Source organism: Megascapheus bottae, chromosome 9 (genome assembly GCF_031878675.1).
Source record: "Megascapheus bottae isolate mThoBot1 chromosome 9, mThoBot2.hap1, whole genome shotgun sequence".
Taxonomy (NCBI): domain Eukaryota; kingdom Metazoa; phylum Chordata; class Mammalia; order Rodentia; family Geomyidae; genus Megascapheus; species Megascapheus bottae.
The window spans coordinates 9,011,992-9,021,600 of record NC_143517.1 but is presented as its reverse complement, the minus strand read 5'-3'; positions in this window follow the sequence as shown (position 1 = coordinate 9,021,600).

The following is a 9,609-nucleotide window of genomic DNA, read 5'->3' as shown; positions in this document are numbered from 1 at the left end:
TTATGATACAACTGACATGTATAAATTAAACTACTTAAGTATTGCATAGAGAAATTGATTTTAAAAAATCTTTAAGCTAAGAACACTAGTTGAGGTGGTTCTCATCTACAGAAGCCAAGCTTCTCAGGAGGCTAGGACCTGGATCAGTACAATTTGAAGTCGGCCTGGACACAAAAGTCGGAGACTCCAGCCCCAAAACAACCACTAAAAAGCTGGATTGGATAGACGGCTCAAGTGATATAGCATGGGGCCCTGAGTTTAAGCCTCAGTACCAGAAACAAAGAGAAAAAGAAGGGAGAGGATGGACGAGAGGGAAGAGAGAGAAAGGTAAAGAGGGGAAAAGAGAAGAGAGGAAGAGAAAGAAGTAAGAAGTGAAGAGGAGAGGGGAGAAGATGGGAGGGAAGGGGAGGAGAAGAGATGAGAGGAGAAGAGGAGGGGGAAGAAGGAAAAGAACCCCATCACAACAAAACCAACACGGGCATTGCGAAATCTGATTCAGATAAAAGGGTTTTCCATGAAATGATGGTTCTCCTTTAAATAGCCAGTTGTAGTTAGTAAATGTATTTTCTAAAGAATAAGGAATTTTCACCACCATGGAAAGAATAAAGTCAGTGTAGAACATGTGTAGTCTTCACAATTCAGAGCCCTCAGCCATTCTCCACAAAAAATTCTGACTTTCTAGAGATCCCTGAAGAAACATTTCATCTAGGAATGAAAGTCATGTCTGTGTGGACAGAGATACACAATGACAGATGCTGATGACAATATTTCTTCTAATTTCACAAGTAATTGCTCCCCCAATACATGCAATTTTGCACACACAATTTAAATATTGGAGATGTGAGGAAGTACACTAATTCTCATGAGGATAAAGATGATGTGTAGATTATCATTGATAGGTTATGAACACAAATTATAAAATGTAAATGGAATTCTCTTGGGTCTGTTTCTCTAATTAGAAAAAAATCATATAGTTAAAATCAATGAATACTAAGTAAGTTTCTTTTCTGATGGATAACTCACTACAGAAGGAAGGTCCATTTGTGGCAGAAACTAAAACAGATGCTATTCCTGAGATATGAGGATAATTTTTAGGATCAGTTAATGAGAGTGATTGCTATAATGATATATTTGTTGTTGAATAATAATAACACAGTGGGCATCTCCTATGATTCTTTCTTGGAATATTAATTTTTTGCCTTTGTATAAGTGCTCTGAAGTTAGTACCATTAAGTCAAATATTACTAGAATTAATAAACTTATTTTTATTCCTACCTATGTCTTTTACATTTTATGATTCTTTTCTAATATACAATGCCAACACCCCCCCTATATTAACTACTTTGCTAAATGCTCTATCTCAGTGTTTTTGCATGCATTTTGTTATGATTTCATTACATCCATAAAAGCTCCTGAATATAACTTCTTGATAGTTGGAATTTTTCGCATTATACCATCCTTCTTTGTTTTGGTAAGATTTATGTATCTGGATTTTACTGGGATGGAATTCTATGATGCATATTTGTTTTATTTTAAGCATAGTATATGATTATTAGGTACATACTATTTATAATCTTTAAATGTGTTTATCATAAATAGCATTTTCGGTAGTAGTGGAGTTTGAACTCTGAGCCTCTTCCCGCCACTTCCTACCTCATAGGCATCATTGAAACTACAAATATGAACCACTATGCATAAGCTATTTGTTGAGAGGTGATCTTGTTAGCTTTTTGAAGGGGCTGGCCTTGAACTGTGATCCTTCTGGTCACTTCTGTGGATCATGGTGAATGACTCTGTACTCCAAAACTTAAGCAAATGTAAGATCTGGTTGGATATGTTTGCAGATGAGTTCTTGGATAAAACAGATAAACAGAACTTCTCGTGCCTGGCATGAGGCCATAGATCTGGCAAATGTATTTTTTCAATACCTGCAAATTTTTATCACACATACACATCGATTCTTATTCCATCATTATATTAGTTTGGATTTCTGTGCCAATATTGACAGTAAGAACTTTGACCTTCTGGATGACCTTCTGGAAACACTGCCATTGTCTCATGCTTACGGATTGTCTGATTTACTGGCATGCATCCTATACTTTATGTGGGAGTGGAAGAGACAGAGACACTTGGTCATGAGGCTCCCTCTTTCTTCCTTCTGCAGAACAGAGTAGCTTGGGAAATCTCAGATGAACGTCAGTTCATGATGACAAAATGATAGAGGTAATTCTGTTCTCCCATATAGTACAGCTACAGTGGCGTACTGTGTAGCCATGCCTTGAAAAAGATAAGTATCTGGGTGTGGAAATACAATACAGAATTTTAAATTCCCTTCTGCATGATGATATGGTTTTGCTAGATAGAGGTTTTTAGATTTTAGGAATGGGGTAAGAAGTAAATAAATTTGCAACCATCATGGCAACTTTGGTCAGGCTGGAAACTTCCCAATGGCTAGACCGAAAGTCAAGAGAGTCCTGGCCAACAGACATAACCATAATTGTAACTTCCTGAGCTGCTGGTGATTCTACTGCAGAGCAGAAGCAGAGTTCCAGTGGGATCAGCTGCTGATGCTCACGAATCCAGTGATTGCTGTTAACAAGCTAGCAACTAAGATAGATGGGACATACCCCTATAGTAGCTAGAGAGTTGGCTGGAGGTGAGCAAAACCTAGAAGAGAGTGAGGAGTGGAGGAGAAAAGTGACAAAACCAGCCTGTCCTGCTTCTTTTTCTTTTTTCTTTTGCCAGTCCTAGGGCATGAACTCAGTGCCTGAGCACTGTCCCTGAGCTTTCTCAAGGCTAGAGCTCTTGGTGCTGAGCCACAAGACACTTCTGGCTTGTTTCTATGTACATGGGAGTGGAGGAATCGAACGCTGGTCTTCATGCATGCTAGGCAAGCACTCTTCCACTAGGCCAAATTCCTGGCCTGTCTGACCTACTTCTTATTATGGGATTTTGCTGGCATGTCCACAATGCAGGAACAGAGTTTATTAGGAAGCCAGTGCTCATCTGTGAAGAGGAGCTTCAGCAAAGGCTTCCTATGTCCTGCATTATTGTCCTGGGTCTTTCTGGTTTTCACTGCAGCGGAAGCTCGGGATCTGCCCATGCTTGCTGCCTGCATTCCCTCAATCAGCCTCTGTCTGTCTCTTTGCTTTTCTGTGTTAGGATTTTTGTGGGCTTTTTGGTAGGAACAGAAGGCCTTTTCAGCCACATCCAGTCACATCTGAGCAATTCAGGAGAGGCACAGTCCTGGCAAGAGCCTGTGGGGATGGGGGTAGGGTGAGTCTGGGTGGAGGATGGGCAGGCAGAGCAGCTGGTAGAAGTCTTCAGCTGAAGTTCTCAGAAGGAAGCCCAATACCTGCAGCTTTCCTGTGCATGCTTTTGTGTTTTTCCTCCTTCTCTAGTTGTTGCCCCTTCAATTCTCATTGCTTTCCAGCTCAATAGGTTTGACAGATAATTGCATACATTCAAGATATATATTGGGATATTTGTATATTCACATGCATTGTGACATGATTCTACAATCAAAACTGATGAGTCCATCCATCCATCCATCCATCCATCCATCCATCCATCCATCCATCCATCTCCTCACTGATAGTCACCTTTGCATGTGTATGTAAGAACATCAAGATCTAGTCTCCCAACTGGGCACCAGTGGTTCATGCCTATAATCACAGCTACTCAGGAAGCTGAGATTTAAGGCTCAAGGTTCAAACTGAGACTAAGCAGGAAAGTCTATACGACTCTTATCTCCAACTGACCAGCAAAAAGCTGGTGGCCTAGATGGTACAGTGCCACCTTTGGGTGAGAAAGCTAATGGACAACACCCAGACCCTGAGTTCATTCCTCAAAACATATATGCACACACACACATGCACGCATGTGGGTGCACACACACTGAACACACATTTTCTCTTTCAATGTCAAGTACACAGCATATTATTATTATTATCTATCGTACATGCATCAAAGCACAATGACTTACTTACCTTATAATAGCATGTTTGCATCTTTGAACAGAATTTTCCTAGTTCTCTACCCTTTAACCCTCATCCTATGATTCTGCCCTCAGCTCCTGAGCTTAATGTTTGTAGATTCTACATATGAGATCATGCAGTCTTTGCCTTTCTATGCCTGGTTTATTTCACATAGTGTATTATCCAGATTCAGCTATATTGCTGCAAATGGCAGAATTGCTTTCTTTCTTTAAGGCTGAATAATTTCCCATTGTAAATATTGGAAATCACATAATACATTCTCTTCATCCATCTAGCAACTGAAACTTGTGTTTCTTCTAAGTCTTTTTATAAACTATTTTCAGATGTGTTTTTTTCTCTCAATGAGGAAATCTATTTTAAGAGATTAGAATTAAGCTTTAGTCAAGAAAATTAACTTTGTCTGAGATTCAATTACTTAACATTTCACATACGAAATATGAGAAGGTCAACTTGTGCTTCTACATAAATAAAGAGAATGCAAGGATCTATTTAGTGACTCCTTTCTTTTTTCTCCCTCCCTCACTTATTTTCCTTTCTTTTGTCCTTCCTTTTTTCCTTTATTCATTCCTTCTTTCCCCACTGCCCTTCCCTCCTTCCCCTTCATTCTTTTGTTCCTTCATTCCTTTCTTCCTTCATTTCTTTCCTTCCTTTTCTCTTCATTCGTACATTTCGTCCTTCCTCCCTTCCTTCCTTCCTTCCTTCCTTCCTTCCTTCCTTCCTTCCTTCCTTCCTTCCTTCTTTTCATTCCTTCTTTCCTTCCTATTGTTTTGTAAACATAAAAAAGAAGAGAGAGATTTGATTTGATGGGATGAAAAATCCCAGGGCCTCTGAATGGCAAGGCAATAAAAATTACTACTTGGAAAATGAGAAAGAACTTGTGATCATCCAGACTCCTTTGTAAGCTCACTCTGCTGCTATAAAACCCACTGATGTCCTGTGCCTGGGCTGGTTTCTGTCATTCTCTTCTTCTCCCATCTGTTTTCCCCAGTCCAGACTCCAGTTATTTACATATTTTCTCTTCCCTCTGTCTGCACTTCTCTTATTTTCCTTTCAACAAAGCCTTCCCCTTGACGTGGAGCAGTTTATCATTTTGCTCCATCTCCTCTTCCAGTCTGTAATTTGCCTTTAGCTGAGAATTGGTTTGGTTGTAACTCAAATCCTTTTCTTTTAGTGTTTTGTTTATGCTCCATTTTTCTTTTTCTTTGTCTTTTCTTCCTTTTTTAAAGCTGGTGCTGTGATATTTAGACGAATCTGGATTTGGGGACACTTTTTCTCAGATCCCAGATACTGGATGATCTCTATGCATTCCCAAACCCATTTTTGACCATTTAATTTTGTGCTAGTGGATTCTATGACTTTGTTGACTCTTTACAGATTAGAATCTCAAAAGAAAAAATGGTATTTTCTGAAGACCCCCTTATTTTAATGTTGAGAGCTGATTTTAGACACATAATTCTGTACTGTAAGGTATTATATAAACCATCTGAGTGGCCTATCATGGCTCCTTCCTACTCCTAACTTGGCTTTTCCAACTTTTTTTTAACTTCTTCCTCCTGATTTAGCTTACCAATCTATTGAATTGTCACATTATTTTAAGTACATTTGTTTATTTAAAATGAACTTAAACCCAAACACTACCCATTGCTGTCTGTGTGAATGTTATTTCTTGTCAAAATGTAAAGAAAGTTAGTTTTGTTGTGTTTGCTGTTTGAAAAAATCCAGATATCCAACTGCCAGCCCTGCAATAAGATTTTTTTCACATAATTCTTAGGTTAAATCCTTTTGACGTGATCTACAGCCAAGTTCTTATCCCCTTTCCCCAGCAGTAAAATTTCTCAGATAGAGTCCTTCTTAATGTCACTGGGTCAACACCTCCCCTGGTATACATTCCCAGAAGAATGATCACAAGAAAATGTTATTGAGATGCTAGAAATCTAAACAATATCCCTTAAAATTCTGACTACTTATATCTAACACTTCTTCAGTATATGATGTATTTTCTTTATTTCTATTATATTCACTACTTATATTTCTTATACTCCCTGACTACATTTCCACTCCCTGCTAAAGGACAAAAATACTTGAAGAATAGCAGAGATACAAGGTCACTTTTTCTAATTCTACAGAGACATAACATTAGATATAAAAATCTATGTCCTAAAAAATAAATAAATAAAAATAAATAAATAAAAATCTATGTCCTAGCAAGGGGATGGGGACAGGAGGTGGAGAATAATGAGAAGAGTGACAGTGACCAAGTTGCATGGCACTCATAACCTGACTTGAGAAAATGAAATCCTTTTGTACAACTATTTAAAAATAATAAAAAAGATGTTTTAGACCCAAATAAAGCCTTACTACATTCTACAATATTGTTACTTTTTCAAAAGTAATTTATGCTTTATGTGCAAAGAAAGCACCGTAGTCTATTTAACCATTAAAAAAACAAAGAAACTGTTTTCTAGTATCCCTATATCCAAGAAATTTAGTATGATTCCAAATTGTTTTGACTGGAAAGCAATACTACAAAGTAACATAGTCTGTCTTTTGTGTTGATTATAATAGCAACAAAATTATACTATCCTTCTTTCTGCTTATTCAGTGGTGTAAATTTGAATCTTGAATTAAACCCCTCTGAGGTCCTATGTGTCATAGTGTCATAGTTTTAGTCTATGGACTGTGCACCATTGGCAGGTGATGGTACCTTTAGGATGTGCATCATTTACTAAAACTCTGAAATTCATTATTAAGAAATTAAAAAAAAAGAAACCCTTTTTTCTTCTCACATTGCAAGACAGGAGCAAAACTCCCGTTTGTCTGTCTTAGGTATCTACTGTTTGTTTCTGTCCATGCCTCATCATCTGGCAAAGGTTGCTTCTTTTTCAGAATTGTGTGTCAGTCTCTGCTTTCCTTTTTTTGTTGTTGTTGTAGGGAGCTGCAAAATGATACACTGGTCAGACACATAATTGTAAAGTTAGATCCCAAATTCTGGATCATTAGTAAATAGTAAATTCTGACTTCCATCTTGGGTATATGTAGAAGAACCAATTTTAAGTATCCACTTAGTGAAGTCCTGAAGTCATCCATGCCGAAGAACTAACACCAACAGAGTCCACTGATTCCAAGAATTCATGAGAACTAAACTACCAAAACTGTTGCTATGTGCCAGACACATGTGGTCTACTGATAGAGTGCTTTCCCAGCATACACAAAGCCTGGGTTTGATTCCTCAATACCACATGTACAGAGAAAGCTGAAAATGGTGCTGAGTGGTAGAGAGCTAGCCTTAAGAAAGTTCAAAAACAGTGTCCAGACCCTGAGTTGAAGCCCCAGGACTGGCAAAAAAAGAAAAAGAAAAAGAAATAGAAAAAAAGTGTTGTTCATAAACACTGACCACAAAGCAAATGCAAAGGCCAGATGACCCCCCTAAGTAAAGGAACAACCAAAATTGCTTCTTGGTGAAATTCAGTCATGACAATATATTCTTGATAGTGCAAGTATTTTAAATGGATACTGGAACGTGAGGATGGAACATGATATTTTTAAATATTTGAATATATGTGGATGGAGGAAAGTATTTTTCCCTCATCACCTACATGCCTGCCTCACCTAATCCCTGGCCAACTTGGATATAGCCATAACTCAGGATAACCAAGTATAGTGGATCATTTTCTCTTTCTTCTTTCCATGCAAATGAGATTTCCATGACTTTATCCCATAACAGTTTTCACACGTTTATTGCCAACGGTTACATAGAAGCCTGAAGAGAAAAGCACAAGAAGGATATGGCTAGTTTTCTACTTTGTTGGACTTTCCTTATTGTCTGCCAGCCTTTTAGCCAAAGGTCTCGTCAGGTCCTGATGGATCGCTGATAGGATTGCCTAATTACATATAGTGTACTCAAAGTAATTTTTTACAGTGTCATACTACCAAAGCCAATTGTAACACTATCATAGCCAACACTTTCATATTATCAAACAAAATAAAAAATATTTATGCTTCATATAGTTCAGTGTGTCAGTGTGTCTACTGGATAGTTTGCTGATAATTTTATGTAGAATTATATGCAGTTCATCATATTTGATCAAGTAGGTAAAACATCAACCAAAGAGACATACAATATGAAGGAATAAATAAAGCTATTGAAGTGCTGGCATAATCCAGTATAATCAATTCCAATGCATGAAGACACTATTAGAATAAATGCAAAATAGGGTGGTAATAAAATTACTTTTTTGCTTAAGAATCTCAGAAAGTAAAACTTTAAGTAGAAATTTACTAAAGTGCTATGTCATAAATGTAAGTTTTTTGGAATTGTTTTCATGGTTTCCAACTTTTTATTATCAGAGAATGTTATTCTAAATTAAAATGAAATTTAAAGCAACTAAGGGTCATTATAGATAACATTTAACTGGTTAAGAACTAATTTAGTTGAAAAAGTGCTCATGGAAAAAGTGCTTACTGATGGATTTTTTTTAATGTCAGATCAAAATAAAATATATTATTTGTTTAAATTTACAAAAATTATTTTGTTATAAAATTCTTTATATTGTTACAATGATTATAATGCTCTCTTGCTATATATATTAGGTATATACATATATATATATATGTAATTCTATGCCCATGGTATGACCATAAACTGTGTGCCCCCAGTTTACTTCTCCATGAAATACAGACAATAATCATTTTTACATAGAATAATTACAACAATTTCATAACTTTCAGGATGCACAGAGGAGCTCCTAGGTATTTGTTAAATAAATCAATATTAAAATAATTATATGTTTTCCTAATAATGTGCTATTTTTCTTGGTCATTCCTTGTTGCTTGGTTTCTTTATCTGTCTATGTTTTATTTTTTCTTTTACTTCTTTTCTTTTTTCCATATATCTGAATACCAAGGTAGAATTTGTATTAAAACTATTATCTATTTTTTAGGTAATGAAAAAAATGTAATGGCTTTAATCCTAGTGTATATTGTACCACTTTTATTTTATTTTTAATTAATTTTTAAATTTCAGTGTATAGAGGGGTTACCGTTATATTCACCAGATAGAGGGTGCATTATTTCTCATACATTATAACCCTCTTTATGTTTTTGTTTCCATTTCCCTCCCCTGCCCCCTCCCCTCATTTTCCTCTCCTATTTCAAATAAACGAGTAAATATCTATATAATATATCAGGTAACAAAGTAAGATACTGTAACAATATGAGATTAACAAAAGGGCAACACAAGAGAAAAGGGAAAACCTAATACATAAAAAGTACCAGTCACTTATAATTAAGCTCTTGTTTCCATGTCCTGGAGGTCCATTAATTTGGCCCCATCCTATAAGGCTGTATGTATCTAGGGTTTGAACTATTGTAATCCTCTGCTAGGAGAGTTCTAGATGTGTTAAAATTATTATTATTCATTTATTTTTTAGGTAATGAAAAATTAATGGCTTTAATCCTTGTGTGTACTTTATCACTTTTATTTTTTGTACTTTCTAACACAAGGAAACATTGTAATCTCTGGAAAGTAAATGTATAAAAATCAGGACTGAAATGGTTGCTTCATAGAGAAGATCTGAATACTGAGTTAGAGGCATATTTCTCAGAAACTGTA